This window comes from Sceloporus occidentalis, unplaced genomic scaffold (assembly GCF_023333645.1).
Source record: "Sceloporus occidentalis isolate IW3139 unplaced genomic scaffold, rSceOcc1.0.p SCAF_234, whole genome shotgun sequence".
NCBI classification, from domain to species: domain Eukaryota; kingdom Metazoa; phylum Chordata; class Lepidosauria; order Squamata; family Phrynosomatidae; genus Sceloporus; species Sceloporus occidentalis.
Genome location: NW_028317214.1, coordinates 832,057 through 858,982, shown reverse-complemented (window position 1 = coordinate 858,982; position 26,926 = coordinate 832,057). Strand labels below are relative to the sequence as shown.

The 26,926-nt window shown below is 40.7% G+C and overlaps 1 pseudogene; it reads left to right on the top strand.

Annotated features, from left to right (window-relative positions):
• Window positions 1–26,579, top strand: part of LOC149276554 (cohesin subunit SA-2-like) — a 53,045-nt pseudogene extending 26,466 nt beyond the window's left edge.
• Window positions 26,580–26,926: the final 347 nt, after the last annotated feature.

The following is a 26,926-nucleotide window of genomic DNA, read 5'->3' as shown; positions in this document are numbered from 1 at the left end:
AGAGTTAAAATACTGGCATATTAAATGCCCATGGGGTGTCTACTTTTAAAAAAAAATGTATGATTTGATGGGGTAAATTGAATTGGCCGGGTTCAACAATGTCCCAAATAACACGGGGGGAAGGATGGCCACACATCTAATTTCCAATTAGAAAAATGCACACGTACCAAATGTGGCCTTTTAGTTCCCCCCCAAAAATGACAGACCCATGCAAGTGGGGTATCACTGCGCTCAGGAGATGTTGCTGAACACATATTGGGGTGTCGTGTGACAGCGGCATAAACCAGGAGCTGTAAATTCATACATAAAGTAGGTTTGTGGGGGAAAAATACACACAAAAAATACTACTGCAAACTTTGAAAAAATTCTGGTGGTAAAATGTGTGCATACAAAGAGTTAAAATACCAGCATTTAAAATACCCTGGGGTGTCTAGTTTTCAAAAATATATGGCTTTATTGGGCACACTGAAATGGCCCAGCTCCAAGATGTACCAAATAGGGCATGGGCAGTGGATCCCCAAATGCCAAAGTTCAACATTGAAAAATGCGCATGCCCCAAATGTGGCTCTTTTGCCCCCAAACAGCCAAGCAAAATCATTCATGTGAGGTATCGCTGTACTCAGGAGATGTTGCCGAACACATATTGGGGTGTTTTGTGATAGTGACATATACGAGAACCTTTTAATTCATACCTGAAGTAAAATGTGTGTGGAAAAACAAATGCAAAAAAAATGACTACCATAAAGTTTGACAAAGGCTGATGGTAGAATTAGTGCTTTGAAAGGGTTAAAATACTAACATTTGGATTACCCTGGGCTGTCTAGTTTTCAAAAATATATGACTTGATGGGGTAAATTGCATTGGCCGGCTTCAAATATACCCGAAATGGGGGGAAGAATTACCAGATTCGGAAAAAATGGCTTTGAAATAGCAAAACGCTACCTGTACTTATTGCCCCATAATGTGTAGAAAAAAGCAAAAAAACATAAAAACATTGGGTATTTCTAAACTCAGGACAAATAGTAGAATCTATTTAGCAGGTTTTTTCATTACCTTTTATAGATGAGTAAAAGATTTTTCAACTAAAAGTTAGAAACAGTCATTTTTTTCTTAATTTTTCACCATATTTTATACTTTTTTTTAATAGTAAATAATATGATACAATCAAAACAATGTCATCTAAAGAAAGCCCTTCTTGTCCTGAAAAAAAACAATATCTAATGTGTCTGGGTTCAGTAAACGGGAAAGAAGAAAATGACAACTAAACACGAGCAGCGCAGAAATTTTAAAAAGGCCATTGTCACGAAGGGTACAAAAAGTAAAATCAGCCTTTGTCACGAAGGGGTTAAATAAAGTTAATGAAAAGCGCCAGATTACAAGACAAGTTACACCAGTTTAATTATCATTCTGCATTTTCAGTTATGACCGGAGTTAATTTATATATATATATATATATATATATATATATATATATTACACACACAAGTTTACTGTAAGAGGAGGAGTAGCTGTAGAATTTGTATAAAAGCAAATTAGCCCCACAAATGCATAACTCAATTGAAGCGATGGCTTAAGAAATTTCCACACATTAACTATGCATTGTGCAGGGCCAGCCCTTCTTGCAGGAGAAACTCGCCAATGCATACTGAACTCGTACGCCTGCTCACTCATGGGTATTTGAATACATCTATAAAGGGAACTGGAAAGTACCGGTAATTAGTATAATAGTGCAGTAAATGTACGAGTGGCCACTAGATGGCAGTATAGCACTTGTCCTTACTCACCTCTAGATCAGATCATTTGGATAGAATAGCGTTTGCAATAATAAAGCAAATGCCCAATCCATAACACTCTAAGTAATGAACAGCTTCTTAGAGCATAAACATTAATAACAAAACGTGTTCTCATCATAGAGTCAGGATAGCTTTATGCATGTTTCATGCATGTTTAAATTCCCTCCCCTTATTAGCCTCTACCACTTATGCTGGGAGGCATTTCTTCTTTTCACTGCTGCTCTCTCAGAGGACACCAATGAAGCCCTGAACTAGTGACAGCTTCATAGAGATAAAGAATAAATGTAAATAGAAAATTAACCCGTTCCTGATCGCCTTAACTGGCGTGCCTAAAGTGTATACAATACGATAGAGGGGGTTTGGATATAAGAGTATATCCGAAATCATGAGATGTGGAGGTTCCTCTGTTAATTGATGATATGGGTGTTATGAATTTATTTCCTTTATAAGCATTATTTCTTGTGTCTTCTTTAAGTTATTGGTTTGGTGCAGGTGTATTAAAACTGGTGCTGTCACTAATTGTGTCTTTTTAATAAAACTTTTGAATGGGTTTTATCCATAACGATGAAAAAAGGCGCAAGTGTGACAATTTGCTTTAATCCCCACATTATGAGTTTTCTCTACATAGCAGAAAATGCCAGGGATAGAATGGCAGCAATCTTTAATGTGGTGATCCAAAAGCTGGTGCTTATTCTGTAACACAATTCTCGGCTACAAATGAAATCACCTACTGGTAATAATTTTATACACGGATGCAGATACTCATAGGACTTTTACGACCGTTTTAACATAGAAACATAGCATGCTTCGGGAGATAGGGCCCTTCTAGCCCAATTTCTTTCATTACTCCCTGACCTTATCTTATGTCTAGGGTAGCTGTATACCTATCTCATGCATAAACTCCTTCAATGTATGAACCTCTACCACTTCTGCTGGGCAGCTATTCCATGCATCCACTACCCACTCAGTAAAATATTTCCTGATTACTTTTAAACCTTTGGAACACACTGTTTTGAACAGCAGTTCATTTTTAGGACCGTTTAGCAAATCTGCTAGGATCTGTACATGTGCCAAGTGACCTTTCATCAGACTTGATCCTAATGTCATAATAGATTTCCATGAACCTTGTGCATCACTCGCATAAATAATTCTGCATCTAAATCAATCTCGATGAAAGTATTTTACCACGTGTGTTTTTAGTAATTACCATTTAGATAGGTCTCTGATATAAAATGCTTGCAAGCCTCTAACACATTTGTGCCGAGTACTAGAATGATCTCTTTGTTCCATTCACAGCGTAGTTCAGTCGGCGTTGCCAATAACACAGGTCATGAGTCTATGTGCCCGGCCGAAGAATCACTATGATTGTATAGATACACAATGGAGAGATCTCACCCAGTCATCGCTAGAATGGGTTAAACACGACCTCACACTGCATAATAACAACAGGGCTGTCTTCATACAGGGACTGCGAAGACGTGTTTACGAGGGAGGACTGCGAGATCCTGTACCAGTTTGTGTATGCCGCGCACCGACCGCTGGCTGCCGCAGCTGGAGAGTTCTTCTATAGGAGGTAACTTCAGGGCCATTCATGTTTGGTGTTCAACATAATGCATTGGACTACACGTTTAAACAACTTTAAAGGGCTTTATCTTCTGATCTCTGAACCCGTCAAACCACTGCCATGTTACATCCTACTGAGTGACTGTTTAAGGCCAGACAATGATGGCGAGATGGTTTTGTTGCATGGTAGGATGCAAGCATTGTGTTAATAGTGCTAGGACCCCTATATAAATGATAAGCTCTATGATCTCCTGGATTTTACGGTGCTGTAGAGGTGACACCATAAGTGTCTTATAAACACTAATCTGCATTAATCAGCTCAAATAGAACACCATTGCTTATGTAAGGAATACCATTTAAATGCAGATAGAGGATATGGTCACTGACTGCACTATTTAAATATTATAATTTTGTTTTTGTTCATTTGATTGATGCCTTTATTTCAAATGAAGGGGTCAAACATTGACATATTTTACCTATAGGAACAGAAATGACCATACAATGTTGTAGAATACAAAGGCGATTCTGTATGGTATCGTAATGTTCCGTAAAATGATTTGTTTGAACACTCTGCACATTACCCACAGTCTGGTATTGATTCTTTGATTCAATATATTTGATAATATTCTTTCATAATACATACAGATATTATTTCAAATCTGCACTTTACATTCCCTCCACGCGAGATCTCTAGTAATTCACTTTGTCTCTGCACTTCGTATTTTATGTTAGATACACAAGAGCGAAAACTATTTCCTTCCAATATTCATAATATACGCTTTGCTGCCCCAATACGTTTCTCTTAGATGTTTAAATCAAGTGGCAAGGCAAGAAATCCCTTTGCAGAGGACGGAAGGCATTGGGCACCGTTCCGGTCAGCTGAGGACCCTGCTGGCTTTTTTCAGTAAGAGTGAGGTGGGATAGTTCCATACTTTCATTCATGTTTTTTGCTAGAAAGCTTTTTTTTATTATTATTTTTTATTTACATGTGCTATAGTATTCTTAATATTACTAAGATATGTACATTGATGCTGAGCCATAAGTGAATTAATATGGAGTCAGGAATTACAGTTGCTGACTATTTAAATAATCTATCGTTGTCCAGATATGTCTACAGAACCGTTCTTCTCCCTACGCTCAGGGTATGTCTGGTGCGCTGTATAGCTTTGGTCTGGGGACAGAGATAAACTTATAGCGTGGAGTAAGATGGAATGGGGTCATATACTTTTTTAATCATCGGGTAACACTGGAAGGTCTCCTGGTTGTGTTTGTGACATGAATGTGGTGGCTTTATCTCCTGCTTTGTGTTCTCATTGTAGCTGCACAATCACCTGATCTACCTTGTGGATAGTCTGTGGGACTGCACACCCGGCTTCCTCAAAGACTGGCAATGCATGTCCACCATACTGCTGCAGGAGGGCACTGGGGAGGAGGAAGGTACGAGGAACTTGTATGTTCTGTACGTCGTATAGATGCCCTCGTTAGCACATTATTGTAGGTCTGCTGTCTATGTGTGGACAGGGAAGCCCTGATAGGGAAACATGGGTTTGCATATTTCTAAGCTCTAAACCTTTGACAAGAACAAATCAAAGCAACACATCTCCTTTTTCCCCTCTCTTTTGCAATATATGAGGGACGTTCGAAAAGCTTCCGCACTTTTTTGAAAACTCTATTTAATTAAAAACAAATGTACGTCACTTTTCTACGTAGTCACCTTCCTTTGCGGTGCAATTTTCCCAACGTCGTACCAACTTTTTCTCAGAAGACGGCCAACATCAGCTTTCCCGCCGACGGTTGCGTCTTGAATTTCTTTGCTACAGGAGATGATGGATGCTTCCACTGCATACTCTGCCACTGGCTTTCGGGCTCGTAAAGGTGAACCCATGATTCATCACCAGTGACTGCTGCAGAAAATCATCACCTTCTTCACGATACCAGGCCGTGTCTCTGGAACAAACGTCTAAGCGCTTGTGCTTATGCTCCTCTGTCCTCCTCTGTCAAAAAGCATATGGCAGAACGCTGTTCCTCTTTGGTGCAATTTATATGTTTGGCAGCTATCTTCACCCCAGAGTGAAAACTCTTATAATAAACTGCAAGGAAAGCCGACTTGTCTGACAGAACTAGTCACATGACACGCTAAGACCAATTACTACTCCTCCCGCCTTCACGGTTTCCAAACGAAAATATAAAAGCGCGGAAACTTTTCGAATGTCCCTCGTGGTTTTATAAATTCACAAATTTCGGAATAGTGGAAAACAACAAAGTTTTCCGACATAATTGGCGCCACAGATCTCTCCCAACCGCACTAAACATCTTTGTGTTTTAATTGTAATGAGCATTTCATTGGGTTTCAGCCTTGAGTTCGACCCAAGAAAGCCTTCTCATCGAGCTCATAGTGACAAGTGCCCGGCAGGCGGTGGAGGGCCACCCGTCGGTGGGGAGAGGAGCTGCCAGGAGGGTGAGTGGATTTGTGCAGCACTAATGGATATAAAGACCCCTCATCTGGTTTCTGTCACTGAAATTGCAGGTTATGAGGTCTCGAGTGCCCAGTGGCTAGGTCTTTGAGTGGCCGGATCATAACTTAATGGTACCCTCTGCTCTATCCTATAGTAAATATTTCTGGGCTAGCCCAGAATACCAACAGCTGCTGTAACCTAGTAATTCTGCCGTGAGTGTCTAATGTTATCCTAAGATTGGCCTATTAATAACTCTCCTTATTCTCAGCTTGAGTCGGGTTGTGTTTGTGTCCATGGATATCTCCGCACACAGCATGCCCATTTTATAATTGTTCTTTCTGTTTTACATTTAATTTAAACTGAACCTGTCACAGAGCATGTAACAACATTAAATATTTCATTTCAGGACAACTGTTTGAGACAATTATATTCACACACACATATGCATAAACACGTGTGCGTATAAAGTGCCCATGTATAACAGCTCATGTGCCTGTATATAGGTATAACGTTTCTCTGTATAACGGCTCATGTGCCTGTATATAGGTTTATAGGAGCAGATGTGTTTATGAAGTTTGGGATGGAGTATAGAGCGGAGGTAATGATCCGGTATAAGGCAGCGCAGGTATTATGTGGGAGAGGTGGACATAATTCTGGTACGGTGCAGGGTGTGAGGGTGTTTGTATAAGGAGGTAGTGGGTAAGGCTCTGAGACGTGACAGGAGATTGGGGGGCAGAATAGGGGGTAGTAAAGCACCAATATAGAGCACCCAGTACAGGGAAGGTGTGGGGAAGGGAGGTTATTCTGCGGGCTGAAGTATAGCATAGATCGCTGTCTCTCTATAGCGACAACCATGCAATGCCCCCACAAAATGGCGGGGCTCAGGCAGCTACTTACTCGCCGTTACCCCTGGGTGTCCCATCAGTGTGGCCAGGCCACACTCACCTCAGGCTGGTCTCTGTCGGTGATAGGGAAGCCACTCTCGCCATGTATCCTTCCGCTTCTTTCTGAGACACTGGCAGTGATGGTGGGGCCCCAGCCCCTTGCTTGGATCTTTCTTGTGTTATCCTCGCCACTCCCTTTGCACCACCTCATGTTACTCACTTAGTTACCCAAGTCTGTCTTATTATATAGATAGCAAAGTGATGGGTACACTTTCATAAGAGTAATGATACCTGATCTGTGTGTAAAAGCATTCTTTCCAATTAGGTCCTCTCTGCCAAGGAGAAAAGGCTACAACTTGAGGACAGTGTGAGGATTACTGAGCACTTTTCTAGGACCCTGCCTCTGCTGCTGGCAAAAGTATGTAATCAAGCAAATCAGTTCCTCTATATATATCAACTGCCTGTCTCATTCTGCATGTTTGAACCTGATAATACCCAAAGAGAATGATTTTGCTGGCCCTCACAATGCCCTTAACCAACATTCACATACGAATGTAATGACATTTAGTTTTTCAACGTTTACACTGAGAAGCACCTATGTGCCTGCTCTACCTCGCTTTTACCTTTTGCGCAATATACCGCCACCTCCTTCTTGATTGGAAGCTCATTTGAGCTGGACCCTCCTTACCGTTTGTTTCTGTACCTCACTACAGTACGTTCTATTTGCCTACAGTACAGCATTGCAGAATGTGATGGTGGAAAAAAAACCACCTCTCCACTTTGGTCTTCTTTTCCCTCACTCCTGTTCCTCTACTTTTCTTCTTTCCTTTTTGGCCATCTGCTCTCTCCTTCACAGATGTCAAATAATATCCCAAATCCCTGTTTGGAATCCATTGTTGAGCAAGATTCAGCCAGCTCACAGATCCTATGTGTCTGTTATGGGGCATTACTGATATGTTGCCTTTTAATTCTGCAGTTTTCATCTGATCCAGACAAGGTGACAAACCTTTTGCATATCCTTCAGTATTTTGATATGGAGGTTTATTCAGCAGAATGCATGGACAGGGTAAGATGTGGACACCTGACCATCACACCTATATGAGGTTGTTGGACTTCCCTTTCCAAAACCACGGGCATTAATACAGATGTGGTTCCGACTTGGCGGGTATAACAGCCTCCACTCTTCTGGGATGGCTTTATGCAAGATTTTTGAGTGTGTCGTATGCGTGCCCATTCAGCCATTTGTGAGGTCAGGCACTGATGTTGGATGAGAAGGCCTGGCTCACAATCAGAATTCCAAGTCATCCACTAGGGTTAAGGTCATGACTCTGCAGGCCACTCCAGTTCATCCATACTTGTCAAACAATGTCTTTATGGACCTTGCTAAGTACATTGGGGCACAGTCATGCTGGTAAAGAAAAGGGCATTTCCCAAATTGTTTCCACAAAGTTGGAAGCATAGCATTGTCCAAAATGTCTTAACATTACCCTTCCCTGGAACTAAGAGACCTACAACAAACCTAGATTCGACCATCAGACTTCCAGATAGTAAAGCTTGATTCATCACTCCAGAGAACATGCTGCAAAGTCCACAACTTCAGTTGGTGCTTGGCATTGCGCATAGTAATCTTTGGCTGCTTGGCCATGGAAAACCATTTCATGAAGCTCTCGAAACACAGTGCTTGTGCTTCCAGAGGCTCTGTAGTGAGTGATGCTATGGAGGACAGGTAGTTTCTGGGCACTCTGCAGCCCCAATCAGTGGGTGTGAGTGGTCTACCGCTTCATGGATTCCACATCACAATAATAGCACTTAAAGTGGCAGGGCAGACATTCCATAAGCTTACTTTTTGCAAAGGTTGCACCCTATGACAGTAGCATGGTATGACGGTACCAGAGACAGCGTTTCCATGTGCTTGATTTTATACACGATGAGTGTACCTTGAATTACACTTGTGTACCTTCCCTATATGTTGTGGAAGTGGGGCTATGGCTCACATGCCAGGAGACATCATTTCACCCTTTTCTGTAGCATTGCTAAACATTGGAATGAATGTGGTGTATATATTGATTCTAACTGCCTTAAACTAGATTAGAGCACCTGTTGTGGCCCTGGGAAGGGCTGAAACTCGAGAGTCACCTTTGTTTACTGGGCTACTTAATATAATTTCAATAAACTGAGGTCTTTAGTCAAGGGTAAAGGGGAAAAATATGTAAAGTCACATAAGCTTTTGGAACCTCAGAGGTATCCTCCTTAGCAGGACATCTCTTTCCAGTCAATTGTATCAGCCTTAACTATAGACTCCATTTTCTCTTGGGTTAGTATGGGTATATTATATTATTATATATTAGAATATCTCTATCTGAGACACAGCACACTAAACACTCCTATATTTACATTTTGATTTTGTATACATACAATACATTCTCATATATTATTGTATATATACATGTCTTGTCATTTTTTTACACGAGTTTATCCATACATATACTATACACGTTAGAGGGTATGTCAATCGTATATGTAAATAACCATTTCTGGCTATGTAATATGAATATGTAAGATATGTTTCTGCTCGGTTACTACATCATTATTGCTAGTATGGCTGTTAATGTATAATGTATAAATGATTTTCAGCATTTGGAAGCCTTGCTGAAGCAGATAAAAATGGTTGTGGAGAGCCATTCAATTCCAGAGGTGCTAGAGGCCTGCTCCAAGGCATATCGAAGCCTGAGCAAAGAAAATCTGGCGTGCCACATCCGGGTTAGTCTATCTATGAGACAGCTGGTAGAACAACTTGTGGACAATTTCAGTCAAATGCTGGATAAGATTCTACAGGAGGTGAGTTGTACAAGAGCCTTGGTTCTCTGCGTGAAACCTAGCATAGAATACAGAAGCAACATCTTGTAGGCAGTAAGATAATTTGTTATTATCTTATTCCATCATTGGTAATTACCCACTTCTTTCCCTGTACCTGAGTTGCTTTTTCATTCCACTTACAGCTAACATTACTGTTTCAGAGAGAAGAGTCTCTGGCTATGGGAGACATGCAGCCAATGGTCAACACTTTGAGGAGACTTGCAGCATTCCACAAGTGAGTTGTCTCGCCATATAAATGGGAATTAAAAGTATGCTCTTAGTGTCTGTGTATCCTAATTCTCACTAGACCTTTATACGCTCTCTGACCTGGTGATACTGTGGAATATCGTCTATTTTTATGAAGCACTTCATGATCAACAGTCACTTTGTCTCTAAGACCTTGAGTTGTTTTATTGAAATTCTATACATCTGTGTGGGAGACTCATAGATTCCTTGTGTAGTTCTTGTTCAGCTCTGGTTTTAACGTTCATTTAATCTGAATGAAGATGGAATGCAGTACGCGTAGGACATATTATGACCATGCCTAAGCATTTCAGAAGCACATAGAAGTTGTGGTAAACACATGGCTAAAATAGGAGGTACAGTTATACCAAAGTGGTGTGAAATTTATTCTTTACGTTTTAAACGAAGCCACAGCAGTTATGACCTGATAGGGCAGGTCATAATGCTTCTCTATGCATTTCCTCAATGGTCCATTGCGTTCTGGTGAGTTGGTACAGCAATTAATCACAGATGGGTACTGTAAAATTTTGGCTTCAGAACTGCATAGTATAATACAAGCTGACAAGGTAAGGTGAACACTAGGATTCAAATGTAATCTGGGAAGCTCAATTTATAATGTATCACATAGAACCTACTACAATGCCCTCAGCGGAGAGCTGTGATTTGTGTCACACGCATTACTTAGTGTGGCAGCTCCCCCAACACATACAAGAACTGTTATGTACCATTTAATCTTCTTGTGTGCTGCTTCTTTGATACGATTAATATGTTATGTTTTCATACTTTCTGTTTCTTTGATGCAGTGCACATAACCTTACCCAGTGGGATCTATGTCAAAAGATGTCTTTGCTCCTTTCCTTTGACACTGAGCAGCACTCCTTGCCAGTTCAGGTATATATTTAAAAAAAAAAAAGTGTTATACTAAGGCTCGCTTATAGAACTATAACAATCAGAGGGCTTTTTGTTTGTAAAGGTCCTGTGTATATAACTTATGTCTGAGTTATTATTGTTGATTTATATAGCACCATCATATTCTGCAGCACTGTACAATGGCTATGCAAGACATAACAAGTAATGCATCTCAAATGTGAGCTATGCTGAAAGTGTATTTATTTTACGCAGAACATACATTACTTACTGAAAATCCTTTTGTAGCCACATATATCCAAAAGCTGCAAAAAGAGATCCACCCAAAGTGTCAATATATACAGCATATACCTTGCTAAAGGAAGGATCTCCAACCCAGCATTTTTTCACAGAACATGCAATTGAAGTAATTATGATTTTATAAAGATTAACATTTGTGTTGCTCTAAAATTACTTTTTAGAAAATTCTGAATTTTGTACAGGGTAGTGCATTGTATCCCATGGTAACCAAGACTGTTAAAACCAGAGGGATTTTGGTTCTATAGTTCTGTGCACTGGTTTGCTGGGGCCGTATCCATTAAAACAAAGCTGCGGCACATTAACAAAACTAGCATTTTGAAAAAAAGTGAGCAATCAAAAGGAATGGTTGGTTGGTTTCCATGGTGATTGCTCTGCATTTAGACTGTAGGGTAGCCATTTCCACAGAGCACATTGTAAAATACAAAAATTGTAATGTAAAATATTCTGTGTACAGATCATTGTTCCTGCTCTCCAATGCATGTATTATGCCCTCTTATGGAAGCTGGTACCCATCATGGAAGAGTCACATACCAAGGTTTGTTGTTTTTCTATGCATCTCAATTGCGGCAGTGAACATTTGTAACTCATATCTCCACAAAATAACTCTTGATGCAACTGATTGTTTTTGGCAGCATTCCTCTTGATGTGATAGTTATTGGGATAAATTCCCCCAAATTCCCCATGGTACTTTCAGCTCTTTCTGACTTCACATTATGAAGGGCCAACTCAGTGGGCTGATGCTGCAAGAAGAGCTTGGCTGGTCCTGTAATAATGTGAAGTCCCATCAGTGAGATTTGTTCAGTCTCCGCACTAATAGATCTATACAGGGTACAGGGCCAGCTCAGCCATTTTCACAGGAGAAGCTTGCTAGTCTTAGCCCTTCATAATGAAACCCCAACTGTCCGGCAGACTATCCTGTTAGGTCTTCCAATAGTGAATAAACGCATCTGTATTTATTGCATGAAGTATGAATAATTGAGAAAGCCTTGACTGCCCACCTTAATCACTGGTGAGAGCTGATCCCATTTTACCATTACCTTATGAGGTGATACTGAGGTGATTAATATATCCCTTTGTTTTGTTCTCTTATTTGCAGGAAGTGATTGTGTCGTTTAAGGCACAGGTAGCACGCTTTTATCAGATTTGTAGACACTACCTTAATCATCAAGACGGGTCTTTGAGGGAACAGGTAAGTGGTGAAAGTTATTTGCGTTCTATCCACTCGTCAACAGTAGGCCTAAAGCACCAATACATTGAACAACACTGACAGACAGATTTGCACGACCAGCTGATACATATCAGGTGTGTTTTCCACTGGTTATATCCCATCAAGCTACCTTATTCCTGTTGACAACATTAATAATTAATAAGCCTGACTGTGTGCTTGAGTTTTGCTGGGACCTGTTTTGAGACATCACTCTTGTGTTGACATACATGTGACTGTTTTTGCTGTGTAAGTAATGTGTCTCTCTTGTAGGCATTTATGTCACTTTGTGACCTCCTCTTATTGCTGAGACACAGAAGTGGAGAGGTATCCAGCTGCACTGACTCTACTCTGCAATCACAGCTGCTGGAGTTTATTCAAGGACACGTATTCAGTGTCGAAGAACCAAAAAATAAAGGTGTTTTATTTCCTTTTGCTATGAGTGATGTTAAAAATGCAGTCAGATCTTTTACACTTGTAGTTATTACCGTAGCCAGGAACTTGCCTGCTCAGGCTACCCTGACATAGCCACCCATATATGTGGTTAGCGGTGGGCTTACGACCAATATTGTCAGGCCTAGCCACATGTATGTGTGTGTGTGGTGGTGGTGGTGGGGCTAGCCCCAAACACATTAAATTTGTATGGGGTGGGAGGTGAATAGGAGTGGGCAAGCCTAAAAACCCCTACCGCAACCCGTAGATTTCATAGCAAGACCTGGAGAAGTGGCGCTTCACCTGGAGTCTCCGGGCGAAACCTGGTGAGTCCCCAGGTATGGTTATTACCTTTAGAGCAGTTTTGGCTTTCTTGCCACCATCTTTTTTTCAAATGCCCACTTGTGCTGTCATTTCATATGTATTAGATGCACTCATCTCCTGTTTGGGAAGGAATGCTTTAACTTTTGAAATGCTTTAACTTTTAAAGAGCCAACTTTATGTTTGACACTTAAGAAAATGATTAAGCTTTAGTTGTATGAAAAGTAATAGTTTGCTAAATTGTTAAGTGTTTGGGTTTATTACACTGTATTGTTGTAATGCCTTAGTTAAATAGCTGTCCATTAGCCATGCCTTTGTGGTGCTTCATTAAGATTGCAACATTGAAACCAGTGCCATGTACTTGGTACCTGCCACCTACCCCAAAACTCTGTAACAATTCCCCTCCCTCCCTGTCAGCAATGTTCTATGTGTATTACCAGTTATTTTATGGATCAGAGTGGTGTGGACAAAAGGGCCAAAACACATTGTCTTTGCATTAAATCAACTAGAGGCTTTCTCCCAATTTGATTTTTCTTACGCATGATATTTAAGAATATCAACTTTACTTTAAAATAAATGAAAAGTGGCTTTTTTTTTAGCAGAAACAGTGATGAGCTTATCTAGAGCATGAAGTCCTGCTTGGCTCATACCCAACACTCTGCATGAAAGGACAAATCTGCTTCAGTACAAATGCACAGCAAGAACTGAATGCCACAGACTTGCTAGCCTTGTTTCCTAAAACTCATTGTTACAGATTAAACATTTTTTAAAAAAATTAATCACATTTTACACATGCTAATTATTATATTTCCACACTAGAATTCGATACCCCTCCTATTGATTGAATTTAGATGTTTCCGCCCCACCATACAAAGACATTTTGGACAATGCTAGGCTCCCAACTTTGTGGTTACAGTTTGGGGAAGGCCCTTTTCTATTCCATCATGACCGTGCCCCAGCGTACAAAGCAAGGGCCATAAAGACATGGTTGGATGAGTTTGGTGTGGAAGAACTTGACTGGCCCAAACACAGAGCCCTGAACTCAACCACATCGAACACCTTTGGGATGACCTGGAACAGAGATTGTGAGCCAGGCCTTCTCGTCCAAATAACTTTCCACCATGTGAATTTTAAAAAGAAAATCGGTATAAAAGTCCTAATCTCCTAGAGGGCGTTTACAGAGTAGGAATATGATATGTATGCCCACTGAGAGAATAATCTACGCATACAAGCCAGCGCAAGGGGGATAATAGTAATGCTGAAAATAATAAAATGACTAATATATTAATGCAAAACACATTTCCAGTTTCCCCCAATACTATTTGCATATGGTCCTTAAAATAGCTAATAGCATTGCAGAGCCCCCCCCCCCCCCCCCCCGGTTGTATTGCGCCCCATAATGAATAGCCCTCTGTTATTTGGAGCAGCTGCTGCCAGGACTCCATCAGTCTGGTAGATGCGACCCCGCTGCTGCCTAAAGTTGTCATTGTCAGCATATAATCTTTCAGCTTCAAAATGCTCTTGGATGTTTACACACTTGCTGGCTCTTGTCAGTATGATCATTGCCTTTGTTCTGTATACGGAGTAATGTGATCACAATTAGAAGGCACGTTGGGGGGGGAGTGGATTTGCCACACCAGCCATGTTTTCCAGGACACACATAACTTTCACATACTTCAGAGTATCAGAGTCTGATCAGCAGAGATAATTGCCCTTCATGTATACATCTCACATCTTTACATATGCTGGTCAGCAATATGGGAAAGTTATGTGTCCTGGATAGCATGGCGGATGTGATCACCCTAGTTTAAACATTTTTTTTTTTTTTTAAATAATAAAGCTCAATCCTCAGTATGTAACTCATTGAGAATATATGTAAGAAAATATATGGAATTTAAGGATAACAAAGTAATAGAGGGCTGCTTAGTTAGGTGAGCAAGGTATTTTTTTCATCTCACCTTATTTTACTGGTGTTCATTCACTAATGGGTTAATTCAGTAAACCAATAGTTTGCAGGTAAATTGGACATTTCATCTTCCCACTGTCACTTGAGAATAATAAAGAATGACACAGGTGAGCATCTCCTGCAAGAGGAATTGAGCTCTCCACCAATGTTCCAGGCGTCCAGTTTGGGATACCTCTGTTGGGGGGTTAGATGTTGGGCAGAAGCTGGCAGGGTCAGTGGTGGGAAGGGTGGGGTCCGATGTGTGACTGCCTTCCACCCTTACCCGAAGAGCCACCTCGGTGCGCTCAGCTTCAGAGGTGGCCATGCGGAGGAGCTGCAATGCAACAGCCCAGACCTCCATTGATTTTATAGCTCCCTGCGTCTGTCAGCAGAAGTCTAAGGATCCCCTCAACTATCTCATGATCTCCACTGCCTGTAAAAGTGGGACAGTGGAGCAGCTACACAGGACAGTGCCCGAAATCGAGATTGTGCCACTAAACTGAGACACTTAGGAGGCATGCATGGTAAAGGAGATGACTTACATGAAATCTCCCCACCATAACTATGGATTAGACGGAGCCAAAGCTCAGCTGTTCTTGAAGGAGAAGCTCACTGAAGCATTTCAGTTCTCTGGAATCACAATGCGTTAAGGGACAGCAATGGAAAATATCTTTTGCAGTATGTTCTATGCAATGAGTTTAATTGACGTGTTGGGGTGGTGGTGGGAAATTTTTTCCCCCTGGTACAACATATTACCTGAATACTTTTCCGGTCACTGTTGCAAAGTATGTGATATTAAATAAGTGCTTCCCCCCCTTTTTTATTTATCTAAAAAAAGGGTCAGAAAAAAACAATATATTTATATTGTTAGCAGGAGAAACACTGAATGATGATGACGCCGTTCTGGCCAGCTTGCACAGGAGAAGAAGCCTTCTGGCGGTTTATTGCAAGCTTATAGCTTATAATGCAGTGGAAATGGCAGCAGCCTCCGAGATTTACAAGCAGTACATGAAGGTAAACCGACAAACACAGCTCCAAATAAGCTCCAAATAAGCGTATTAACCAAGTAGATGCCCTAACATTTTATACATTAATATATTCATTGTATTGTAACGCAATAAACTGTTTAAGTATGGGGAGTGCTGTAAGTGTTTAACCTAGCAGACAATGATGGTCAGCAGTGTTTTTATTATTATTTATTCTCAACAACAACAGACCTATAATGACTTTGGAGATATAATTAAAGAAACTTTGAGCCGAACAAGACAGAGCAACCGAATAGAGAGCGCAAAAACACTGGTCCTTTGTTTGCAGCAGGTAAGAAATGCCAAATTCTTTTTAAGCCAGATATCTTTAAGAAACACCAAGTCACCAAGTACTTCAAGCTCACAAAATATTTTATATATTGCTGTTTTTTTTTGTTTTGTTTTGTTTTTAACAATTCAGCAGTGTAAAGGCAATTCTAAGATATTTTTGCACACCCTTTGGATGCCTCTTGCACTTATGAATACACGCACTTTCAATTCTCTCTTTTGGTTGCTTAATTCGTATCATTTTAATATCATGTAACATAATTTGTTTATAACAGAAGGAATATAAATGCTTTGTGATTGCATCAAATGCCCAGATTATCAGTGATTCATTATCAGAAATGTTTAAAACTACTGGACTTTGTAATAAATAATGGAAAAAGGTGTTGATGGGTGTAGGGTCTTCTGATGAAGGATCTACTAGTGGAAACATACGTAGAGATGCTTACTGCGGTACAATATAAACAAGGTATAAACTAAATATCTCCAAAACAATAACCCCAAAATCCATACAAAAAATACATGCTAAGAGCTGTGACGACAACAGTTCCCCTTCCTATTTGATTCAACTTTCAGAGGAAAGAGAAACAGACTAAGGTGTATTTGATTAAAATACTCGAGTGTTCAATTAATGTTTTGCACGGTTACTCTGTTTGCCGTGTAGATATTATACTGTGCAGCACGCGGAAAAAGCAAGCCACGCTAGACTCGCTCACGCAGCCACTATTTCCCACATTGCTTGAGAACCAAGCTTCAGTCCTTATGTTTGGCAGCGGCGTCTCCAGGAACCTTATTTAAGTGAGCCATACGCAGCATATGGTTCTTGGAGAGGCCACTTATTAGCTCCTGTGGCACAGAAGAGATGCCACACAGTTCATTAATCATTCTAATGCTGTCCACGTATGTGATATGTGGTTGGCAAAGTAGACCCCACCAGCCAACCAGGGATCGCTTAAGCAGTGGCACGTCTGTCCTGTCGCACAACTGCCCATCAGCCTTGTGTTTGTGAAAGTGCGAGGCAACCTTATTTACCAGAAGTCTTGTGTGTACCACTGCAACGTGCGGAAGTCACTATAGCGTCGCTATGCCGTACGTATTTGGCGTTCTTATTCTATTTTTGCATAGTATATCTGTAGTTGCCAATGTAAGTATAAAAAAGATGGAAAATGAGGTCAGCTTCAATCTAAGTTGAGTCCTCACTGTACTTTTACAAAGGCCGACTGGTCCAACTAAAACCAACTTAAGAGTGTGGGGGGAGGGGGTAAATTAATGGGGAGGAATAATCATACGGATCCTGAAAAAAGGAATTGAGGATGGTTGCCCCCATTGTATTTTCATAAGGTGGAATTCTAATAAACTTATATACACCGTATATTGCTTATTTTAATATGTAAACAGTGCTTAATGAGTTTATTTAGTGTATAGAACTGTGAAATGTAGGATGTGTGTATCAATGGAACCCATAACCTTTCCCCACACTGCTTTCTCTTATTTATGTGTGTTATTTATGTGGGCTTGCTGGTGTGTTTACAGCTATTTCAGGAGCACAAAGAAAAACATGGCAATGCCATCCAGTCGTCCGTATCATTCACTAACATAAAGGAGCTGGCTCGACGCTTTTCTCTAACCTTTGGCATGGACCACGTGAAATGCAGGGAATCTATAGCTATGATGCACAAGTATGTGGCTGGGTGTCTTTTCCTTGTACAGGGTGTGCTGTTCTATTTAAACAGAAAAATGTCAGACCAGAGTGGCGGCACCCCAGGAATAACAGCATAATGTAAATGTATTATTATTATTATATCAAATGCTTACTCCAGGGGTGTCAAATTCTATTGGGCAAACAAACAGTTTGGGCAGTGGCTGCACATTTCTAAATGGCTTGATACTCACAGCTCTGTTTAGCTATAAGGCTATAAGATACATTATTGTTATTATTATTTATTGTTTTATATAGCGCCATCAAATTCCATAGCGCTGTACAATGGGTGGTCATGGCTCCACGTCTTGTAATTTTGACACTGCTTCCAATTCTTGTCTTTTTCCTTTCTTTGTGTGTGTGCATATTTTGGAGTCATTTTGAAAAATACTGTGGCCAGCATCAGAGCTAAAACTTCCAGCTAAGTCACTAGTTCCTGCCAGGTTCCCAGGAGCTCTGCCGCTCGCCATACACACTGGATTGATTTAGCGATGTCCTTGTGAGCCTGAAGATAGACTCATGTGGTGTATACCCACAGACGGGATACAATATCATGCTCAAATCTATGTTATACTGATAGGCTGTAGTAACATTATTTATCATGCCGCAAACAATGTATATAAAAAAAAATATAAACACTTATATAGACACTGATCTTCAGTAATGAAACATACATAAATAGTCATTCATTCTGAGAACCGTTTTTACTAAAGGAATTAATATTGCTCATTAAATGTTTCAGAAAGCCTTTTTGTTAAATGTATTAACTATTATCAACTATTCCATCAATGTCACATATTATGTAAACCAGAATTATCAGTAAACCTTTACTTTGGTGTCATCAAGCCTTAAAATCAACTTATCAAATCTGCTTGATAATCAACTCCCCACAGCCCTTGTATTGTGATTAAATGTTTTTTTTAATGTATGTTTACATACATAGTAATTTTCCTTTAAAGTATGGCTTACCTTATTGATAGAGATCTTTGGTTAAACTGACGTGTCTTTGGGGCAGGGATGCAACATCTTCTAGTTTGCTAGGTTATCCCCCATTACCCTGAAACCAGGCTCACAGTATCATCTAGCATTCACTCGTTTCTTGCGGATATCTCTAACCTATATGGAGAAAGAATATACCAACAATCTCTATTCCCTCTGCTATTAATCTACATAGTAACACGCAGTGAAGCCATGAAGCAAACATGATGATCTCTGGGGAGCTGCGTGCAACATTGCCAATGTCTGAACTAATAGCTTCGCTTAATATGGAAATTGTTTGATCGGTTTAAAAAATAATTACTTTGATAATATCTGAAGTGCATCATGTCCCAGCAATATAAACATTTACTTTCATAATGCCTTGGGCCATGCTAAAATTAATTACCGTTAACTATGTTCCGACTTTAAAGCAATGGTTCTTTATATACTTCTTGTCCAGCAACGCAAACATTCTGCCGGGTTCTCCTTATTTCTGGGATTTATAAACTGCATGTTCTCAAGGTCATGTTGTAGAAAGATGTCAGACACATGATGATAATCTGTTATAGTATTTGGGTGTAGCTGGCATTGTTGTAATGTTTTCCTCTACTATTAGACAAGGGATCGAGTTTGCTTTTCGTGAACCCGCAGCAGAAGACACTCTGCCCCCACCAAACATGCCGTTCCTGATTGTCATCAGCGAGTTCTCCAGCAAGCTTCTCAAAGCTGACAAGAGGCTGGTGTAAGTTGGAGTTTTCATAATTTCCAATTATCCCATTTAAAGGTGAAAACGTAATAACATAGGAGCAAGTTATTTTTTAACTCAAAGCAGTTTTTAACGAAGAACTCGCTATCTGTACAAGTTCTTGTTACTTGTTAAATCTTACAAGCTAGGGGAGGCCATGTAGCCATGAATCCCCAGTCAACTCTGGGTTGGCTAGGCATGTTGAAGGTGGTGAGGTGGCCCAGCACAGTCCCCCTTGCTGACATATATCCTTTTTTTATCTAAAGGTATGGATACCTGCAGAGATTTGCTAATGAGCAGATGCTGCTCTGCCGAGGAGCAGAATGGCACCCGCTGGTTGTGTATAACAATTCCCTGCTTGATAACCAGGACGAGGAAAGCTCTATTAACGGAAGCTCTTTTTCACGGGACCTTGGGTTTTCCAGCACATCCCAATATCTGAAGAGAAAGCTATCATGTGGTAAATACCATGCCTTACACATCCCTTGTGCATACAATCTTGTGTCTGTACATGCAATAATTACGCTGTACAATATTATGGTTTATAGTAGAATTATTAAAAATCTCTCGCTACAAATTGTTCCTAATATTTATTTTTTTCTAAACCCTTATTGTCTACAGTTTATAATCCCAAAATGCATTATAGGTGGGTGTATCAGCAATCAAGAAATAATAAAAAAAAGACACAATATCTAACCTCTTTGCTTGGTGAGATGTGTAGATAATGTCTTGTCATGTTAAAAGCAATAGTAGTACAAGAAATAATATCCAGCAGGCCAGATACAAAATTTCATATCATCTTTTTCTGTTAAAGGAGGTAATTTCTCAACACCATTCCTTGATACTGTGCAAGTAATAAGATCTCGTGTTCCAGAATTTAGAAGGAGGCTATCATGTTTCCTGCCATTAGTAACTAAAACTTGCCAGATTATAAGAATAGCCTCATTATACACATGTTGGATTCTTAAAATCTGCAGCCACCAAGAGGTAGTTTTAGAACAAAGAGTCTGTTTGTATCTTTAAATTCAATACACAATTCTTGAATCCCACCGAGGCTTGATTATATTTGGCATTGTGTTCATATCAAAAGGTGACCAAGAACACAATGTTAGCCAGTTTGTGAGAACCATCTTTAAGAGTTGACAATGATTTGGTTCAGAATGGTCCCAAATAATCCCTATTTTTTTGCAGGATCGGGTGTGGGAGAGTCGCACGCACTTGGTGCACCCTGTCCCGTCAAAAGCAGGAGGCAACTGGTGCTGGAAGATCAAACAATCCAAGAGAGTGGATCATTGGGCAGGTGACTATAATACTATTTCAGTTTGCAATTCAGAAGTACTACGGATTAACAATATTTTAATGTACTTTCCAAAATACAATGTATTCCCAAAGACTTTGGGAATAATGTCTTATTATACTGAGTGTGTATATGTGTATATATATATATATATATATATATATATAATGTATTGTACAGAGAACAGCAGTAGTGCTTTGGAGTAGAGCCTTATTGCAGGAAGGGACAGCTGGGTAACAAAGAAATGAGGGGAGAGTCAGAGTGACAGCTGTAGCCACACAAGGGGAAATGTTATAATCTTCAACGAGAGCAAAGGGTCAGAGTTACAGGCATATGGTTGATAAGGAAAACAGGAGACAGTGTGTAAGGGTAAAAGTGGATCACTGTAGTATTTCAGTATTGCTAGAGAAAGACTTAAGACCCTCTGACATCTTGAAAGCTTATGAGGCTCTTCATCTTACTATATGAATTTAGGTCCGCTAATTCTGCATTATAGGGTATCGCAACTCCTCCTTTTTGAACCCCCAGCCAAAAGTGTGGATATTCCAATAGCAGGTATACACAAAAGGAAAAAGTGGTCTTTGATAGGTAAAGGCTGTAGCACAGGTTCTAAGAACATGCAGACCAAATTGGAACAAATATTTCTCATAAACCACACATCTATACCAACTATAACTATGTATCTGGTCATTCAGTACATCCAAATAAGTTAAGGGGTTAAACATAAGTCACCTTATATGCAGTCAGACCATAACATATGCCAAATTGAAAATCATAGTTTTCTTGATGCATTTGTTATGTAATCTCAGATGACAAACTACTTTCAACACACAAAGGAAGTCTGTGTCAAGCCTTTTGCTCAGTACACAAGAAATCCAACGACCAGAGGCATAAAAGCCCCTTAGTAAAGTTTCCAGTAGTGGATGAAAGAGCAGAGGTCTTCTAGGTGCTAATAATGTGACCAACAGCATGGCCATAGCTACAGTGTGGTGGCTGAACATTCATACGCATACGGCTCTGTTTATTAAAAGGGAGAGCTGTGGTTTCAGCTTCTTGACTTAACTATATGCTGTGAACGTCCAACCCAAGTCATTGTCGGCTGCGATAAGAGCTTGTTTGCACTGTAAGATATATAGCTAAATCAGTGATGTTTCTTCAGTCGCCTCGACTCATTAAGTTATACAGGACCAGCTCAGCCCTTCATGCTGGAGAAACGTACCAGTGTGGGGCCCTCATAATCTGTAATGAAGCGAGGGAGCTGAAAGCACAACTCTGTAAACCCTCCCTTTAGTGTATAAACCACAGATTCACACTTTGCCTTTATTTACACACTGCACTGTGTGTGTAATGCCAAAAGAAGTGATGGGACCTCAGATCAGATCCTTCCCTTTTCATAGTCCTCATGTTAGAGCTGCTAGAGAGGACTCACCCTCTTCCCAGTCGACAAACATATTTTGCTCTGGCCTATCAATACGAATATCTGACGTAGGCTGTGCAGGCTAGGCATGTGACAGGACAGTTATTTTCCAGTGCTACATAGTTCAGGAATAAGTCTGACACTGAAATGCTGCATTCTGTAAACATGGATCAATGTAGGCAAGAAACACCAGGCTAAGTGACATACCTTATGTTTTTCACAGCCGTAAATCTTCAAAGCGGATACAGCAAAATATGGGCGAAGATGAAGACAATGTAGATGTGGATGTGGATATGGAGGAGAAAAATCAGGTAAAGGACATGAAAATTGCTGCTTTTAATATAGGAGAAAAAAAAAGCAGAAAATACATTCGAAATATACAAATGTGCATCTTTAATTCCAACCAATAACTAATGAGGTGGTTTAGCAGTACTTTTGATGATTAGGTACTCTCGCTGCAGCCATGGAGCCAAAACAGTTCTACTTACTAAGAGCTCTTTTTTTCTGTTGATTCCTGGTGACGCTTGATAGACTCCTCCGTGCCTGAGATAGGGCAGGACGCTGAAAAAATAAAACCCCTCCACTTAGGGTTTCCTTCAGTGAATAACAAAGACCACTCAGGTAGAAATAGTACAATACAAAAATTATTTATTAAACATCAGTATCAAACAAACGCAAAAAATAAATTAAAGGGAGGGAACGATCATGTCACGAGGAGTCAACAGGGAAAAAGAGCTCTCGTAAAGTAGAACTGTTTTCCTACAATGCCTGGTGCCACTTGATAGAGATATACCAACGACAGAAAACAAAATAGGGGGAGGGGGTTAAATGTGTGAAGACTTCCCCAAGTAGCTGTCTTGCAGATTTGCTATGGTGATATGATGCATTTTTCTCCCCAGGAGGTTGAAAGAGCATGAGTAGAATGAGCTCTAATACCCGTCCGTGGGTGTAGTCTTGCTAGCAGATGAGTAGGCAGTTTGGATGGCCAAGATGATCTATCTAGCAATGATATGTTTAGAAATACTCTGACCTTTGTTGACTCCAGAAGAGTCCACAAGCAAACAAGAAGATTTTCTGAACTCCCCTGATCTCTCTAAATAGGCAATTAGACATTTTTTCAAATCCAAAATATGTAAGGATTCTTTTTCCAGAGACACAAGTGAAGGAAGAAGTATAAGCCTCTGAAAACCCAAATTAAGATCCCAAGGAACCATCTTGATAACAATGCAAAGTCTAATTCTGACAAGAGGTTTAGAAAATAGTCCAAACATTTGAAGGGAAGCCAATTCAAAACCAGCAAAGAGCTTATAGGTGAAATCTGAACTTTCACTATAGATGTAGACGAAACATTTCTGGATTGGGATGGTGTATGAGAATTTTTTTTTTGGCAAATTCTCATACCATCCCAATCCAGAAATGTTTCCAAATGCAGAGGAACAAAGGTAGGAACTTGAGCATTGATCCTGGAGGACACCTATTTCAGATGTTCTGCATTCCACTGAATCATCTGACAGGGAAATAGAATGATCTTCTGCCCACAGACATATAAAGAAGGTGAATGCTTGATGAGATAGGCCACCACTGACCAATTAATCTTATTAGGACATTCTTGCCAGCTAGTTACATCAGCAACCGATGAAGCGTTTTTTCCACAGCCAACAAACATCTCTAGGAAATTGGAGGGAAGCAAGAATTCACTTGGTGACCAATAGCCGTGGGCATATGTTTCTTGATAGACCACACCCCCCATCACTTGCACCTGTAGTCAAGGTCTCTTTGTCTGGAATGGACCAACATTAGCATGCCGAGACCCGGTGGCAGTGAAGCCACCAGGTGAGGAAGAAAAACTTTCCCTGAGACCCAGGGTTTGACAGGAAGGTAGGATATTGGATTTATCCAATAAAATCCAGCCTAAGTGCTGAAGAGTGTCTGCTACGATAGTGACATGCCTTTGCAGGGTAGAGGCCGACTCATAGCCAGTCATACAGGTAAGGTATAACAGATTCCTTGAATTCTGAAATAAGCAGCGACAAACGCAAGCAGCTTTCTGAAGAGTCGAGAAATGATGTAAGACTAAATGGGAGAGCCTGAAACTAAATAATCTGATTCCTATGGAATGGCTATCCTAATGAAACATTATACACTCCCTTTCATCAGACACATGGAGAACAATCTATGGAAGACATGAAGTACCGTATTTGCTCGATTATAAGACGACCCTGATTATAAGACGACCCCCCAAAATCTGAATATTAACTTAGGAAAAAAAGAAAAAGCCTGAATATAAGACGACCCTAAAGGAAAAAAGTTTTACCAGTAAATGTTAATTCATGTAAACTATTTTTTTAAATAAAAGCTATGATTGAGAAAAATATTTTTTTTGTTTTTATTTCCTTGTATTTTCCAACCTGTCCCCCAGTTACGCACATCTGCCCCCAGGCTTGCCACACCAATATGGCACTGTGGCCCATGATATGCCTTTTAACCCTCTATATGCCACTGTGCCCCATGGTATGCCTTTTGACCCCCTATGTGCCACTCTGCCTCCAGAAATGCCTTATACCCCTATATCCCATTCTGGCATTTAGGGGGTTAAAATGCATATTATGGGGCAGAGTGGCATATAGGGAGGTATAAGGCATTCCAGGAGGCAGTGGCATTAAGGGAGTTAAAAGGCATTGTATAGAGCACTCTAGAAGGCATTTCAGGAGGCAGAGTGCTCTATTAAATGCCCCCTTAACGCCACTCTGCTTCCTGAAATGCCTTATAACTCCCTATATGCCACTCTGCCCCATAATATGCCTTTTAACCCCCTAAGTGCCAGAGTGGCATATAGGGGTATAAGGCATTCCAGAAATGCCCTATGTCCCCCATTTAACACACACACTTACCGGTGCTTCCAAATTCCTGCTGTATTGCCGGGGCAGCGGGTTGACGTCTCCTTCCGCTGCAGCCGGAAGGAGGTGGAGTTGGCAGCGGGGGGTTGTCTGCGTCCGTCGCGGATACCTTTCCCGGCTGTCAGAGATCAGAGTTCCGGCACCTGTGCGGGGAACTCTGATTTCTGACAGTCGGGGAAGGTATCCGCGACGGACGCAGACAACCCCCGCTGCTAGCCACACCTCCTTCCGGCTGCAGCGGACGTTGTCTACGCGGATCGCGTAGACGTCAACCCGCTGCCCCGGCAATACAGCAGGAAGCACCGGTAAGTAAGTGTGGGGGGGGGAGACAGGAGGATCCAGGTCCCCTGCAGCGGTGCGGGGGATCTGGATCTTAGTCTCATAATCAGACCTCTATTTGAGGTCTGATTAGAAGACGACCCCGATTAGAAGACGAGGGGTATTTTTCAGAGCATTTGCTCTGAAAAAAACCTCGTCTTATAATCGAGCAAATACGGTAATAGGTGCACAGGGTCCCTAGAGTAGATTTTACAGTTTCCCTTTTTGAACTTATATCTGAGCTTCTCTGGACAGAATCTTGAGGAAGATGTGGAAACTATAGGTCTCGACTGAAATTCGATATGGTAGCCTTTCAAGACAATTCTTGGTCTCTCTGGAACTGTGTTTTAAGTATCTAGAATCAGAGCCCTGGAAATGACTGGACAAAACTGATGTTTTGCTTTGAGGAATTCCATTCTTATCGCCTGTGGTTCTTTCTAGCAGAGCTTCTAGCTTCTCACCAAACAAGAAATGGTATACTAACAAGTACATTCTATGATATCTAGCAGCCATGTGGATAGACTCAATGGAGCCATCGCACAGAGAGTCTTTAGTGTGGCAATATTTTTTTTTTTTTATAGACATTCCCTTGAAGCTTAAGAAGCTCTATGTTGTTAGATCTGAGATAGCCAAGTCATCACAGCTCTGGATACAGAAGCTATACCTGACCAAAAAGCTGAGTTTGAGGCCTGGAGCTACTTGTTTAAATAGCGGGTCAAATGAAAAGGCAGAGGCTGAATGGAGGCGCTGGATAAAAACAGCAGTGATTCCGAAGCTTGGAACGCACACCTTACTAAATGCTACTGCTGCCCATCAGGCGACCAAACAAGGCCCCCTGGATGTGCCTGCCACAACCCTGGATCTCTGCAAGGCTCCAGAAGACCCAACAAAGTCTAATTCTTCTAAAGGGCACAGCCTCCGTTGGAGGATGTGGGATGTGTCCAAGGCCTGTGGATGTACAGCACCCCTCAGAAAGATCATCTGGTGGGGAGGAAGTGTAAACAGCTGGGAAGGAGAAGCAGCCCAGGGATCCAGGCTCACCCCTGGACCCTAAACTGATGGTGAATCCTATCTACCTGAGATATGGCAGAAGAACACTGAAGGTAACTGAGTGGAAGGGTTTTATATATTTTCAGATACCTGCCCTATCTCAGGTACAGAGGAGGAGTCTATTAAGTATCACCAGAGATTGCAAGAAAAAATAGAGATCAGTCAGAACGGTTCTGGAATCAGCAGATTTGGTATAATGAATCGAAGCTTCCTTGTAGGGCTGCAACTAACGATTATTTTAATAAATCGATTAGTTGGCCGATTGTTTTTTTCGATTAATCAGATAAAAAAAAAAACAATATGCAAATTTTTCGTTTATTTAAAATAATTTAATGAACTGGATGTTAAAAA